This window comes from Lampris incognitus, chromosome 15 (assembly GCF_029633865.1).
Source record: "Lampris incognitus isolate fLamInc1 chromosome 15, fLamInc1.hap2, whole genome shotgun sequence".
In the NCBI taxonomy this organism is placed as follows: domain Eukaryota; kingdom Metazoa; phylum Chordata; class Actinopteri; order Lampriformes; family Lampridae; genus Lampris; species Lampris incognitus.
Window position 1 is genome coordinate 20,273,359 of NC_079225.1, and position 15,288 is coordinate 20,288,646.

General features: G+C 43.6%; 2 non-coding genes across 2 annotated transcripts; both read right to left on the bottom strand.

Moving 5' to 3' along the window:
* Nucleotides 1-500: 500 nt before the first annotated feature.
* On the bottom strand, nucleotides 501-691 carry LOC130125706 (U2 spliceosomal RNA). The gene has a single exon (XR_008811555.1). It is a non-coding gene; the product is annotated as a U2 spliceosomal RNA (small nuclear RNA).
* Nucleotides 692-6,349: 5,658 nt separating this feature from the next.
* LOC130125689 (U2 spliceosomal RNA) lies at nucleotides 6,350-6,540 on the bottom strand. The gene has a single exon (XR_008811538.1). It is a non-coding gene; the product is annotated as a U2 spliceosomal RNA (small nuclear RNA).
* Between the last annotated feature and the right edge of the window lie 8,748 nt (nucleotides 6,541-15,288).

Consider the following 15,288-nt stretch of genomic DNA (forward strand, 5'->3'; position numbering starts at 1 on the left):
CGACAGCGCGTGCCCCCCACCCAATGGCAGCTTCCCTCTCTAGTAACCCTGACAACAGCCCCTGTCCCGACAATTTAGCTCGGTATTCGACACAATATATTGGATTTCTTGAACTTTTTTTGTTTTTGTTTTTTTTGTCTTCGATTTAGTTCTATGTAATTTCATTATTTCTTTAATCTGTATTTCTCCTTGAGGATTTGGGAATGTCGGGAGGGGGTGGGAAAGGTGAGAGGTTTACTGTGCTAAATTATTCAATATGTGACTTGTATATGTTAAAAGTGTAAATGCCAATAAACATTTTCAAAAAAAAAAGAAATGAGTTAACCGATTTCAAATGTATCCCCAAGTTACATCAATCACATAAATATACCCAGAAAATACTCGGCGTTAAGTGACATTATAAAGGCCTATTTTCTAGAAGTTAAAAACTTCCCAGCCGTTATATGTAATATTAAGTCAGAATTACAATCTTTTTAAACCCGCACAGAGTTTAAGCAACAGGAGGGTGCACCGTTCCTGGAAATACTGCAATACCAGGTTGATGCGTGGAGTGGACGGAGCAAGCCCCTATTCCATCTCCCTATTCCGAAAATCAATTTAATATATGGTCCCCGGGTAGGGGACGTATCAGATATTAAACTGATAAGAACAGATACTACACTTGATCTTAGCAAAAAGGCCGAGAAGCGATACTGAGCAAATGCTGAGCTGTGACAGTAATTCCCCTACATATAAATAGCAACGACGGTTCCACAAGATGCCACATGCCGCTCATCTGCGCACCAAGAAAGTACTCTGCATATTGCGAAAACATAAAATGTTGACAATTCTGATTGCTTATAAAGCGTAAAAAGGGGGTTAAAGTTAATTATAAAGTGAGCCGCCCTGCGTGGCACCGTGGTCAAGTCTGCCGCCGTCTGAATGTCATTGCAAAGCAGCGTAATTACAAGAACGCCTCCTGAGCGAGGTTAAGGTCCTGAAAGGTACATATACGCGTTTTCTTCCATGTTCTTTCTGTTCTATTATGAACACCCCACGCCAACGGTAGAGGCGCCCCGCGGCAGCCGCCCCGGGGCCTCGTCCTTTGCTACCGCTCTTCCTCCTCCTCCTCCTCCTCCGCAGTCTCCATCGCAGCTGCCACCTCCTCAGAAGAGCTCCAAATCTAGACGGTTACCCTGTGCTTGGACCCACTCGGAGCAAGAGACAATGACGGGTTGGGGGTGGGGGGTGTTATTAAAGTTAATATATTGGATGAACGCAGACCCTCTCAACAGAGAGTGACGTTATTTGTCACAGAAGTCGTTCCTCCTCCCGCCCTCCTTCTCCTCTTGATTTTATTGGCAGTTGGCAAACAGTTTTTGGGCGCATTACCGCCACCCACTGACCTGGAGTGTGGACTACAGCTCTCTAATACCTCGACCAAAGAAAATCGTCCACCTATTATCCAAACCGCTTATCCTGCTCTCAGGGTCGAGGGGATCAAAACAAAACACAAAAACACGAATAAATAAAAGGAACCAAATGAAAACAATTATACCAGTGTTTCTCAAATCATTAGGCTTGATGATCTTAAATATTCTAGAAGGAGATTCTAACACTTGTCCCCTGAAGATTTTTTTTAAAGAATATTACTGATATTTTGCTCTCCAATCTCTCTTGCTGCATTCTTTAAAATTCATTTGAGTCACATTTCTGGCAATACAATAATAAATGGTCCACTGTTTCTTCCTCTAATCTCTCTCACTCTCATCATCGGCCGCTTCTGCGGGGTCGGGTCGCGGTGGCAGCAAGCTAAGCAGGGCATTCCAGATGTCCCTCTCTCTAGCAACGCCCCCCCAGCTCCTCCTGGGGGGATCCCAAGGCCAGAATGGACATCTAGTCCCTCCAGCGAGTTCTGGGTCTACCCCGGGGTCTCCTCCCAGTTGGTCACGCTGGACGCGTTATTACGAAACCCACTGCTTTTCTGGGCAAGACACGCCCTGTGTAGCATTCAAGCACTAGGATTGGCCAGGCGTCCATGCTTGCTCTAGGCACGCCCACGAGCCTACTGGCTATTAGACTGAATTGAGGATTTGAGACCTTTGACCACCTCCGACGCAAACCGTGTTTGTTTTATTGTGATTGAATACACTTTTCCACACGTTTTGTGTGCCCTTATTAACAAGTAGTGGTTATAGCAATCAGTCAACTACTTAATACAGAAAAAGTTACTCCCTTTCAGGAACTGTTGCTGCATAATATTATATCAGTATCGTAGTAACTTTTTGACGACCGGCTGACGCTACTCAAAGCGACGTTGTTTTTTGTTAGCTTAGCTATTATGTAATTGGCTGATCGCGATAATAAGCACACACAAAACATGTGGGGGTCACAAATTAATAACACTTTAATCAGAGAGGACACCAGAATGCCTTTAGCATATTCTTTATTAGAGGTCGGGTAGCAGAGGCGTTAAAGTTAGTACGATACTGATATAACATTATGCAGCAACAGTTCCTGAAAGGGAGTAATTTTTTCTGTATTAAGTAGTTGGCATTGAATTACCTCTTTAAAAAATGGAAAATGTTATGTTACTACTACTACTACTTTCGGCTGCTCCCGTTAGGGGTCGCCACATCGGATCATCCGTTTCCATCTCTTCCTGTCCTCTGCATCTTCCTCTGGCACACCAGCCACCTGCATGTCTTCCCTCACCACATCCATAAACCTCTTCTTTGGCCTTCCTCTTTTCCTCTTCCCTGACAACTCCATATTCAGCATCCTTCTCCCAATATACCCAGCATCTCTCCTCCACACATGTCCAAGCCATCTCAACCTTGCCTCTCTTGCTTTGTCTTCAAACCGTCCAACCTGAGCTGTCCATAATATAATCTGGGTATTTTATTTTATACAAAAGTCTGTATATAAAAATATTTAAAAAGATACATTTTTGGTCCCCTTCCCTTCTAAAATGTAGTTGGACCACACCTCTGTGACCCGTCAATCTGCGCTATCAAACTGTGAGCGAGCAGTGTTGTCAGGTAGCTACTCAGCTAGCAGCTAATGTCAGCTCATCTTGGTTTGTTCTTGCAGTCAGCAGCAGCACTTTATGAATGAAACAACATGGCTGAGAAACGTAAAAGTGCGGATGACTCGGTGTCAAGAACGAAAGTTAAGGCTTTATTTCGAGAGCTATCTTAACTTTGGTTTTATGGAAGAACAGGACAAGTCTCGGCCAGAATGTGTCATGTGTGGAGAGAAACTAGCTCATGACAGCATGAAGCCAAGCAAAATGAAACAACACAAGGGACCAAACATCCAGCGACTATGGGTGAAAGTCAGGAATCTTTTGAGAGGAAAAAGCAGGTGGTGCGATCAAGAAGATCCGCCGACATCAGAAAAGCATTTGAACGAGCAGGCAGTGATTTGCACAGAGCCACGGAGGCGTCATTTGGAGTTGAGTGTTGGCTATTAATTGCCAAGGCTAAAAAGCCACACACTGTTGGAGAGCAGCTTATCAAACCCGCCTGTCTCAACACTGTAGGGAGGCTGTGTGGCCCACACGCGGTTGATGAAGTGAAAACAGTCCCACTCTCTGACAACACCGTCAAAGACAGAATTGATAAAATGGCTGGGTATTGCCAGAACCAGATGCACGAGAAGCTTGGGAATGTTCCCTTTGCCATTCAGATGGATGAAACGACAAGTGTCAGATGAGTCCTTGCTCGTCGTTTATGTTCAGTATGTTGACGGTGATGACTTGAAACAAGACATTCTTATGTCTACCAATCTAACCACAACAACAACAGGCCAGGATATTTTTATGGCTGTGGACTCCTACCTCTCATCCAACAAGAACCTTGTTGCATGCTGCACGGGTGGGGCCGCAGCTGTGATGAGCTTGCTGACCTTCAAGCCGACTCGGTGTCAAAGAAATATTTCCAGGAGAACAGATACAAAACGTTTTGGATAGTCAAAGGACACGCTGTTGCACCCAGACTGGCCAAACACGCAGTTACAAGGGTTATTCTCTCACTCAGCACTACATATGTGTCTGAGACAGCCTTCAGTGCCCTTGTAACAATAAAAACAAAAGCCCGCAACAGACTCGATGTACACCAGGACTTTAGGCTGGAATGTCAAATTCCATTTCATCCCTGGTCAAAGCCCAGGGATGGAAGCCCAAGGTGGCCATTAGTTTCTGAATTAACAGGATGGCACAGACTAAGTAAAACTAAATGTAAGGAAGAAGTTATTGCTATTGTGCGTGCCAAAATAACACACACTGCCTGTCAAAGAAAACAAACAAACAAACGAAAAAAAACAGTGTTATTGGTTTATGAATGAACAGGATGGTACAGGCTCAGTAAAACAAAATGTAAGGAAGAAGTTATTGTTGTGACTGTGTGAGCCAAATAACACATACTGCCTGTCAAAAAAAAAACCCCAAAACAAAACAGTGTTATTAGTTTATGAATAAACAGGGTGGTACAGACTCAGTAAAAATGTTACTGTTAGAGCCAAAATAACACACAAGCCCACTGTCTGTCAAAAAACAGCATTCACAACTTTACATGATGTGCATGTGGATGTCAGATGTGAACAACAGCACTAACATGTTGTTGTTTCAATGAGCCTGAGTCAGATGAAAACTAGTACTATGTTGATGTTTCAGTGAGCCCGAGTCAGATGTCAACAGGCCTACTCTGTCGGGTTGTTAAAATAAAAAAGTTAAGCTTATACAAACCAATAGACATTTAAACACAGATGTTCTGAGGATGGAAACGAGACATTTATTGAAGATAAAGGTGGAAAAAACTATAATTGATGTTCATTTTTGCAAATAAACATTTGGAATGAAGCACTTCTCTCTTTGTGTGCTTGTACGGGCCAGGGGGCTCAGCTTTTCTTAGAAACAAGTGTGGGGGGGGGTCTCCAAGGAAAAAAGGTTGGGAACCACTGCTCTAGTTAATGGTCACACCCATATTTGCAAATGAAACTCGTCGTTGGTTTCAGTCGTTATGCAACTGTATTGTACTGTATTGTTTAAAAGGGGTGGGGTACTTCACACATCATGAACACTCTGGAAATACTCATCCTGGAGCAGCTTCGGCTCACAGTCAAGCCACACTTAGACCCCCTCCAGTTTGCCTACCAACCCCGACTGGGAGTTGAGGATGCCATCATTTTCCTGCTTAACCATGCCTACGTCCACCTGGATAAGCCGGCAAGCACTGTGAGGGCCATGTTCTTTGACTTTTCCCGTGCCTTCAACACCATACGGCCGGCTCTACTGGGTGAGAGGCTGACAGCAATGCAGGTAGATGCCCCGCTTGTGTCCTGGATTGTTGACTACCTTACTGGTAGACCACAGTACGTGCGCTTGCAACACTGTGTGTCAGACAGAGTGGTCAGCAACACTGGGGCTCCACAGGGGACAGTCCTGTCTCCTTTCCTTTTCACCCTCTACACCATGAACTTCAACTACCACACGGAGTCCTGCCGTCTTCAGAAGTTCTCTGATGACTCTGCTATAGTCGGATGCATCAGTAAGGGCGAGGAGGCTGAGTACAGGGCTGTGGTGGGGAACTTTGTCACGTGGTGTGAGCGGAACAATCTGCAACTCAGCGTGACTAAGACAAAGGAGCTGGTTGTTGACCTGAGTAGGGACATGACACCAGTGACCCCCTGTCTCCATCCAGGGGGTCAGTGTGGACACCGTGGAATACTATAAGTACCTGGCGGTGTATATAGACAGTAAACTGGACTGGGCTAAGAACACTGATGCCCTCTACAGTAAGGGACAGAGCCGTCTCTACTTTTTGAGGAGGCTAAGGGTCTTCAGTTTACGGTTTGTCGGCGCGTGCTATTGACAATGGTGCATTTTTCGCGATTCCGCAAGATTTACCATGGATGAATGTCAACGACGCACAGAATTGTCGACAAAGTTTCACCTGCACCTGCCAGCAAATCAAGTTACGTCCGCCCGACTTGATATGTACAACTTTTCACCCGTTTGCTGGTAGGTTCAGATGAAAGTTCGTCGACAATTCTGTTCATGTCGTTGACATTTATCGACGGTAATTCTGGCAGGCATCGCTAAAAATGTGTTATTGTCAATTTCACACGCCGCCAAACAGGAAACTGGTGTGACCGCTGCAGTAAAAACCCAAAGTCGACGGACTACGGTGGTACACCGAGTAGATTTAAATCATCCGTTTGACTACACCCATGTGACTTAGCGTGAGGCAAAATTATAACGTCTATACATGCAGACATTGACACCAAACATCCCGTCATATGTTACGTTCTCAATATCATATATACACAATTACAGTAAAAAGCGAGTGGATTACTATTTAACAATAATGGGGGGTGCACCGTTCCTGGAAGTACTGCAATACCAGGTCGATGCGTGGAGTGGACGGAGCAAGCCCCTATTCCATCTCCCTGTTCCAAAAATCAATTCAATATATGGTCCCCGGGTAGGGGACGTATCAGATATTAAACTGATAAGAACAGATACTACACTTGATCTTAGCCAAAAGGCCGAGAAGCGATATTGAACATGCGCTGAGCTGCGATACTCATTCCCCTACATATAAATAGCAACGACGGTTTCACCAAAGGCAACATGCCGCTCATCTGTGTACAAAAAATATATTCTGCATATTGCGAAAGAGTAAAATATTGGGAATTCTGATTGCTTGTTAAACGCAAAAAAGGGGGTTAAATCGAAAACACACAGGCTTTTTTGGTCACGTGGTGCCAGTACAGCCAATGCGAAACGATTAACGATGATGACGCGATACATCCAGTCGATTTAAGAAGGACGGTGCGTTAGGTTGTTCCGAGTTCAACTGACTGTGTCATTGTGGCACAACTGTATGACGTATCCAAACAGAATCGTCTAAGATCTGCTAAAGGACGGACTTTTAGATCTAACGCATTTCACCACGGTGAATGAAGCTCCCTAGAGGACAACCCGGAAACTACACCCATGTAACCTTTCCTGTTTTACCTCCACTCATGCAGCCAGCATCCGATATGTATCATTTGATCATTTTACATCCAATTTAGAATCCACAATCAGAAAACTAATAACAACCTGTTATTCCATTGTTCGTCTACAATAAAAACAAACACACAAAAACAATAACGGGTTGCTTTCCGTTGTTTTGATTTTGTTCTGAAGTCGAAAATAGAACATGGGAAAATGGGAACATTTTGTCATTTATCATTCCCGATTTTTTTTTTTGCCATCTTGCATCTCCCTGTCGTGTAAGTGCACTGTCTTGCTATGTTACGCCCACGGCTGCCCTACCCCTTTCCCGGCGTTTGTCTGTGCATTACAGAGAGCAACCTCAAGGGCTTCCTCTAAGTGCACAGCGCTTGTCTCATTGGCTATGCGAGACGGTGTCACAAGCGTATCTTGTTTCCGGGTTGGACCCCCGGAGGACATCAAAACGCTCTCCACCAGGGGGGTTGCGTCCTCCATGGCTTAAGCCTCCTACGGACTGAGACTTTAGCATTCCCATAAATTCATTGCAAGCCACACTGTGCGATATGGATCTAATAAACTTGGATACGACATCAAGTTTGATGTATGTAGACTGTACGGTTATAACGCCTACTGAATCACAGAACAGAGCTCGAAGAACAGATCTCTATTCTTCTCTATTAAGTACACTGAATCGCAGGCTACGACGCAAGTCAATAAAAGCGTCGCCAGCGCGCGTGATCTACGGCGCTGTCAGAGCAACATGAAGCCGAGCAGGACTCGAGTTATGAACACCGAATACACAATCAGAATGGATAAATCACTATATCTGCAACATTGGGTTGATAGGAATATACTTTTTCTTGCAGACTTACAAAATGACGACGCTTCTCAAACTTATCAAATGTGAAGAATTTCTCAGATCTAAATCCTTTCCTGTCACTTATAAAGAACGGCAAACGGTCATATCCCTAGTGGAATCCTTCAGCTGATGGAATGCCACGTTGAGAGGCAAGAGCCACGCGAATTGGAACCTACTTTCTTTGTTGGTGGAGTAGATATCAAAAGCCACAAATGTACTAATAAACATCAGGGAATCATTTCTTCAGCAACGGGGAAATGACTCCACGAGGGAAACTTGTGTGGAACTCATTTTTTCTAATATTCATCAGGAAACGGCATGGTTTCTCCCGTATAAACGTGTTACCCCCAACAAACCGAAAGAAGTGAATTGCCAAAATTGCACACAATATTTATCCCACCATAAAACAATCTCAAGATTTCCCAAAGGAGTTGAATCAAGTGCAACTGGACTGGATATCCGTGAAGACGTTTCGCCTCTCATCCAAGAAGCTTCCTCAGTTCGTGCTTTTCTGACTAGACCAAGCTAGTCTGACTGGCTGGTGATGAGACTCAGAATTTATCCTCTTGGAGTCGTTGTCAGAGCTATAGATGTCCATGGCTCTTTGTGTCCCGATGTTTACCAACGCCCGTCGCTAACAGAGCCATAGATATGCGTGGCTCTTTTATGTACCGATGTTTGGCCGCGCCCGTCATTATCGGATTTATTGATTTACATTTGTTTAGCAGCGACGGCCGTTGGGGGTGTTAGTTTCGACTTCGTTGTTCAGTGGTCATGAGAGTCGTTGGAGCCGTTAGTGACCGACTGTTGTTCTTGGAGGCTAGGCGTCTTGAGTCTCCTGGGTAGAGATGAAAGGACGGCATTGTAAGTGGGAGATAGGTGGTGTCGCAGACCTCCTCCTCTGTTGAGGGATGGTGTTTCCAGTTTCGCATAGATGGCTTCCTTCACCCTTCTTTCAAACCATCTATCTTCTCTGTCCAAAATGTGTACGTTGCTGTCCTCGAAGGAGTGTGTCTTCTCCTTTAGGTGTAGATAGACTGCTGAGTCTTGTCCTGAGGAGTTTGGCCTTCTGTGTTGGGCCATCCGTTTGTGTAGGTGAGCGACGAGGAGAAAGGGAACAGAAGGAATAGCACAGTCATCCCGGTTGTTTCTGGGGTCTCCGAGAAACTCGGGAGAATTTTCAACAAACACCGCATCCCGGTATACTTCAAACCCAGCAACACACTCCGACAAAGACTGGTTCATCCCAAAGACCGTGTGCCACACACCCAGAAAAGCAATCTGGTGTATGCTGTACAATGCAATGAGGATTGCCCTGACCTATACATGGTTGTGTAGTGGTTGTTGTCTTTCCACCAACAAAGAAAGTAGGTTCCAATTCCCGTGGCTCTTGCCTCTCAGCATGGCATTTCACTAGCTTCGTCTAGTCAGAAAGGCACGAACTGAGGAAGCCTCTTGGATTAGAGGCGAAACGTCTTCACGGATATATACCAAGTCCAGTTGCACTTGATTCAACTCCTTTGGATAACCATGACCTGGATGAATGAGAACATTCACAGACAATCGCAAGATTTGTGGATATTGATATCAACTGTGAATTCTGTAAAAATAAAGGAGAACTGTTAAACATCGATTTTATGAATGTCAGTACACAGCAGAAACTTGAATTTTATGCCTATCTGTCTAATTCTTTTTATTGTCTTTTTATTTACCTATTGCTATGTTGCATTTACCCTATGTCTTGATAAATTATTGATTGTAATGTACTGAGAATGGAGTCAAACTTTGTTATATTATCCTTACTTTATAATGATCCCTTAATATGTTGTATTTGTCTCAATGTTTGTTGAATGTTTCTTAATGTAATACTCGTTTCTTCAGTAAAGAGACGGTGAAAAAACATATAAAGACTTCAGATATGTTAAAAAACATTTTTTTAAAAAGCAGGAATCAAGTCCTTTCAATAGTGAATTCATGTGTTTGGGAAAAAAAATCCACAGAAGAGGAGGAGGAGGAGAATGTGAACCCAGTCGTGGCTGGGGAAAAGAGACCAACTTGGGATGTCAGTTTTGCAGACAGAACTTGAGGTGCAGTGCAAGTATTTATTAGCGCCTAACGTTACTAGCACTTTGCTAACGTTAGCATTTAGCGTCTACTATTATTATTATGATCTCTCTTCCCATTGACACACACTACATATGCAAACGAAACGTGTTGACTATTGCAATGTTTTAAGCTCAGCCATGTCTTCGCAGAGAGAGCCTGTGTTTGCTAACATACTAAAAATCTGCTTGTTATATTGTTGACCAAAGTGGATTCAGAGATTTACTCCACATGAATGTGGAACAGTTCAAGCATATGCTCCAACATGGTGGCTCCATACATTTCCAAAAAAAAACAAAACAAAAAACACTCAACTGAGATGGGCAATCAGTGCCAGAGAGGACTGTCCATTACACTCAGGTATTTAGCGACAGGTAATAATAGTAATTTCACTATGTATGCTCAATAAACGCATATAGTCAGACATACACAAAAAATAATTTTCTACAAACAATCTCAATTTTGACAGGAGAGTAGTCGTTTTCTTCATTAAGCTTCCAGTATCACATTGGAAAGAGCACTGTTGGTGTAATTGTTAAGGAGACATGTAGGATGTTGCGCCATGTCCTAAAGAGTGATTACCTGAAGGTAAGATCTATTTTGAAGCAGCTAGAATGCAACATGTGGGGGTCACATAGATTATAAATTAATTGATGTCACTGTTCTGGTTCTGTTCTTTCTGTTTTGTTCTGTTCTGTAGACACCAACTACAGACAATGAGTGGATAGAGGTAGCCAGCGGCTTTCAGAGCAAAAGGCAATTTCCCCACTGTGCTATATTTTGTTAGCTGAACCGGACCTGAACAGTGCAATCAAGAAAACACAAACATTGTATAAATAGCACCAGTTGTACTATTTATTAAAACATAACAGTTTTCAAAAAGTCTCTTCACCAGGAGGTGGATGAGGAGTGAGGTGGCAGAAGGCTGGTGGTAAGGTAGAAGGGTTTGCTGGTATGGTGTAGCAAGTTGTGAGAAGGTGTGGTACGTCGGCTGTTATGCGGTACACTGGGACTACGTTGCCATCTGTTGAGTTTTTGACATGCTTCTGTCTTGAGCATCATACAAAATCCTTGTGATGGATCGCCTTGTTTGCGTTTTCTCAACAGGATCTGTTATGAGACGCATCTCAATGGCCACTTGCTTACCGAATATGTCATCAGAATCTTCATTGTTGCTGGTGGAATTATTAGCTATTACTTGCTTGAGGATCTCAATTTTCTCTCTCTCTAGGCTTAGCTCCTCCTTCTCCCTTGTCTTGCACCTTTTCCTGCTCCGGCTTTTTGCCTGACCATGTTGAGTGTCCACTGGGGGCGAGAATGGATGGGGCACTGGGGTTGGTGGGTCCTGTGCTGAGGATGCTGATGAAAGATCCCCAGGGTCATCATTTTCTAGGTCTTGCTCAGCATTGCTGTCTGTCATTTTAGGCAGTGAAACTTGATCTAGCTGGATAAAAGACAAAATATAGATGTGTGAACGTATTAAATGTTATAATAAATTCATGATACCTGTTAAAAGATGGTTATACCCATGTTAAACCTGTTTTGCACTCTGTATCAACTTGTCCTTGAGCTATTAGGTCTAAAGAGAGTAGGTCCAGGCACGTTGTCACTTACCACACCCTCGTGAAGACCACTTATGTGGTTCGAAACATGTTGGCATTTTTACCTATGTAGCCATGACTAAATAAAGGCTTTTTAACTTGCTTTTCCTTCCTTTACCTTTTTGAGAGTCTGGACTTACTCTCTTTATCCTGAGTTGCCTCTATTCCCTGAGGTCCAAGAGCACCAACTCTACAGCCTACTACTTTTTGGACTCACTTGAGCACTAAGTTGTTTCTCGTGCTTGAGCTGTAGGTCTATTTCATTATAGTACTTCATGCTTGTGATGTGATTTAACTTATTTACATGCTTGATTGATTTAAGTGGGACAACATTCATTTAAAATAACACTACTCAAGTGACCTAATAAGATAATTATACCATGTAACAGTCAAGTTGTTAACTGTACATTAACCCAACAATTAGGATTTAAAGCAATGGAATACATAATAGAATTGGATATGCGGACGAATCAGCATTATTTCATCAATTTACAGATAAATATATACCTCCAGAGTGCTGAAGGCCTGACGAGGTAATACATGAGACTTGAGAAACTCCAGGTGCAGTAATATCCATTTCTGTCGCGGGGTCAGGTCTTTGGTCCCACTTCCACTCCGTTTTGGGTGCAACAGCTTCCCATACTGAGTGCGCAGGGAAGCTGCACGGGTTGTTACTTCTCCAACTGTGAAACACGGTGTCACATTATTAAATAACGTAGTTCTGTGTGCTGAAAGACTAAAAAAGGACTACAATATGTGCGCGTGCGTGCGTGCGTGCGTGCTGGCTGCTAACGTAGCTACTCACCCGGGAGTTGCAGTTCCTCCGCTATTTCTTTCCACGCTACGTCCTTCTTTACGCGGTCATGATAAGAGCTGGAGGACACATTGTACAAACAAGGCTTCTGTTGCCACAACTGGACGAAGTTTTCCTCTTTGTTGGAATCCCATATAATTCTAGCTCGTTTGGTTGAATCCATCGCATTTGGGTCACAGACGCTAACAACTTGTTTATGTTTAGCGCCAGCACGGATTCGGCGTCGCGTTGATCAGTGCGTCATTTCGTACTGCGTCTCTATTGGTTGGTTAGTAGACGTAGATCGTAGCAGCAGCCACGTTGTGAGATGGTCATCTTACATTTCGGACACTGTCAGACTTTTTTCCCAGCTTATCTTCGGTCGCAAGACCGCGATAGCGGCCGTCTTCGAACTTGTCTCCCAGTGCAACGTAGGACCACCGTCTTGGAGCCATGACCAAAGATATCGCCATGTTTAAGTCGTCTTTCGTCTGAGACGGCCCACATTCGCACAGTGTACGGCAAGCCAATCGTGAGAATGGACCGGCTTTGTTTTATCGTAAGATTTGATCACAGTTTAATAAGACGCCATAAAGTCCGGTGCATGGGAAGTGGCTGCGAAACAATGCAACATCGTTTCAGCAGAGCCCAAACACTGATCGAAACAAACACACCGGGCCGCTTACAGAGCCAAGAGGCTATTTTAGTTTGCAATTTCCACAAACTACGGTGGGATGACTCCACTTTAATATTGTTGGGAGAGGAAATCATCGAGAACAGCAATCTCTAGGACAGTGTTTCTCAACCGGGGGTCCGCGGACCCCTAGGGGTCCGTGGTGTAATTGCAAGGGGTCCGTGAAAATAAAATATCTTTAAAAAAAAGATCCTGTGACATTTATAGAAATAGGATTATTTTACTCAAATGTGACTGAGACCTTTATCTACCTAAATTATAAAGGGTAACAGGACTTTTTTTCTCTAATTACATCTGTTTCACAAGTGTAATTTGTTGTATTTTAATAAGAGATTTCGCTCCCGTTTGCATTGCTAAAAGTTACTGCATAAAAATTCTGTTGTTACATATATCTGAAAGTTACTGAATACATATTCTGTTTTGTTACATATATCTGAAAGTTACTGCATAAGAATTCTGTTTTGTTAACTATATCTAAGTTACAACTGCTCTTATTTTTGCCCCAAAGAGTGAATAAATGCTATAATGCAATTTAAAATGCAATTTCTGCTGTTTCTATCAAATTGCAACCCCCCTCCCCCAAGATCAGGTGGAGGGGTCCTCAGGGTAGATCAAAAATACGCAGGGGGTCCAGGACCCCAAAAAGGTTGAGAAACACTGCTCTAGGACATATCTGATAACCTATTGGCAAAGTAAACCTTACAACAGGTCAAACACAAGGAAAAGGAAAAACGCAAACCGATGACTTGACCGCACTGGGCGGCTCCCTCTACCGCAGTTTATAACGTCTTCGAGTCCAGTAGCTCCCAGGCAGAGCTGATTAAACTGCTAAACATTGTTATTATTCATTGATTATTGTCGGTTTAGAACTGGATGACTTGGGGCAGCGACTCACGTCTGTCCAGGCGTGCGGGGGGGGGGGGAATCAATAACTTCCTGATCACAACAAATCGGAAATTTTAAATGACCAAATAGAGGACAACTATCCAATTTTCTCATGTTCTACTTTTAACTTCAGAACAAAATCAAGCAACAAAAAAAGCCCGTAACTTGTTTTCTGTTTTTAATTTGCAAACGGTCAATGAAATAACAGGCTTTCTGATTATGGATTTTAAATCGGATATGAAATGATCGAATGATAGATACGTGGACACCGGCAGCACGAGTGGAGGTAAAACAGTGAAAGGTCACATGGGTGCAGTTTCCGGGTTGTCCTCTAGGGTGCTTCATCCACCGTGATGAAATGCGTTAGAATTGAAAGTTCGTCTCTTACCAGATCTGTTTGTTTTACCAAACTCTGTTTGGATACATCGTGCAGTTGTGCCACACTGATACACGGAAACAACTTAATCGCATCCGTCCTTCCTAAATAGACTGAATTTATCACATCGTTTTTAGTAATTTTCCATTGGCTGCAGTGGTACCACATGACCGAAGATAGCCTAGATGGTTTCGTTTTAACCCTTTTTATGTTTAACGAGAGATCAGAATGGCATACATTTTACTTTTTTGCAATAACGCTAACCCTAACCCAGGGTTGACTACGACGACTACTACTACTAATACTACTACTACTACTTTCGGATGCTCCCGTTAGGGGTCACCACAGCAGATTACCCATTTCCATCTCTTCCTGTCCTCTGCATCTTCCTCTGTCCCACCAGCCACCTGCATGCTCTCCCTCATCGCAACCATGAACCTCCTCTTTGGCCTTCCTCTTTTCCTCTTCCCTGACAGCTCCATATTCAGCATCCTTCCAATATACCAACATCACTCCTCCACACATGTCCAAGCCATCTCAATCTTGCCTCTCTTGCTTTGTCTCCAAACCGTCCAACCTGAGCTGTCCCTCTAATATACTCGTTCCTAATCCTGTCCTTCTTCATCACTCCCAATGAAAATCTTAACATTTTCAACTCTGCCACCTCCAGCTCCGCCTCCTGTCTTTTCGTCAGTGCCACTGTCTCCAAACCATACAGCATAGCTGGTCTCACAACCATCTTGTACACCTTCCTTTTAACTCTTGCTGGTACCCTTCTGTCACAAATCACCCCTGGCACTCTTCTCCACCCATTCCACCCTGCCTGCACTCTCTTCTTAACCTCTCTTCCACACTCCCTGTTACTTTGGACAGTTGACTCCAAGTATTTAAACTGATATGCCTTTGTCACCTCTACTCCTTGCATCCTCACCATTCCACTATCCCCCCCTCTCATTCACACATGTGTATTCGATCTTGCTCCCACTGACTTTCAT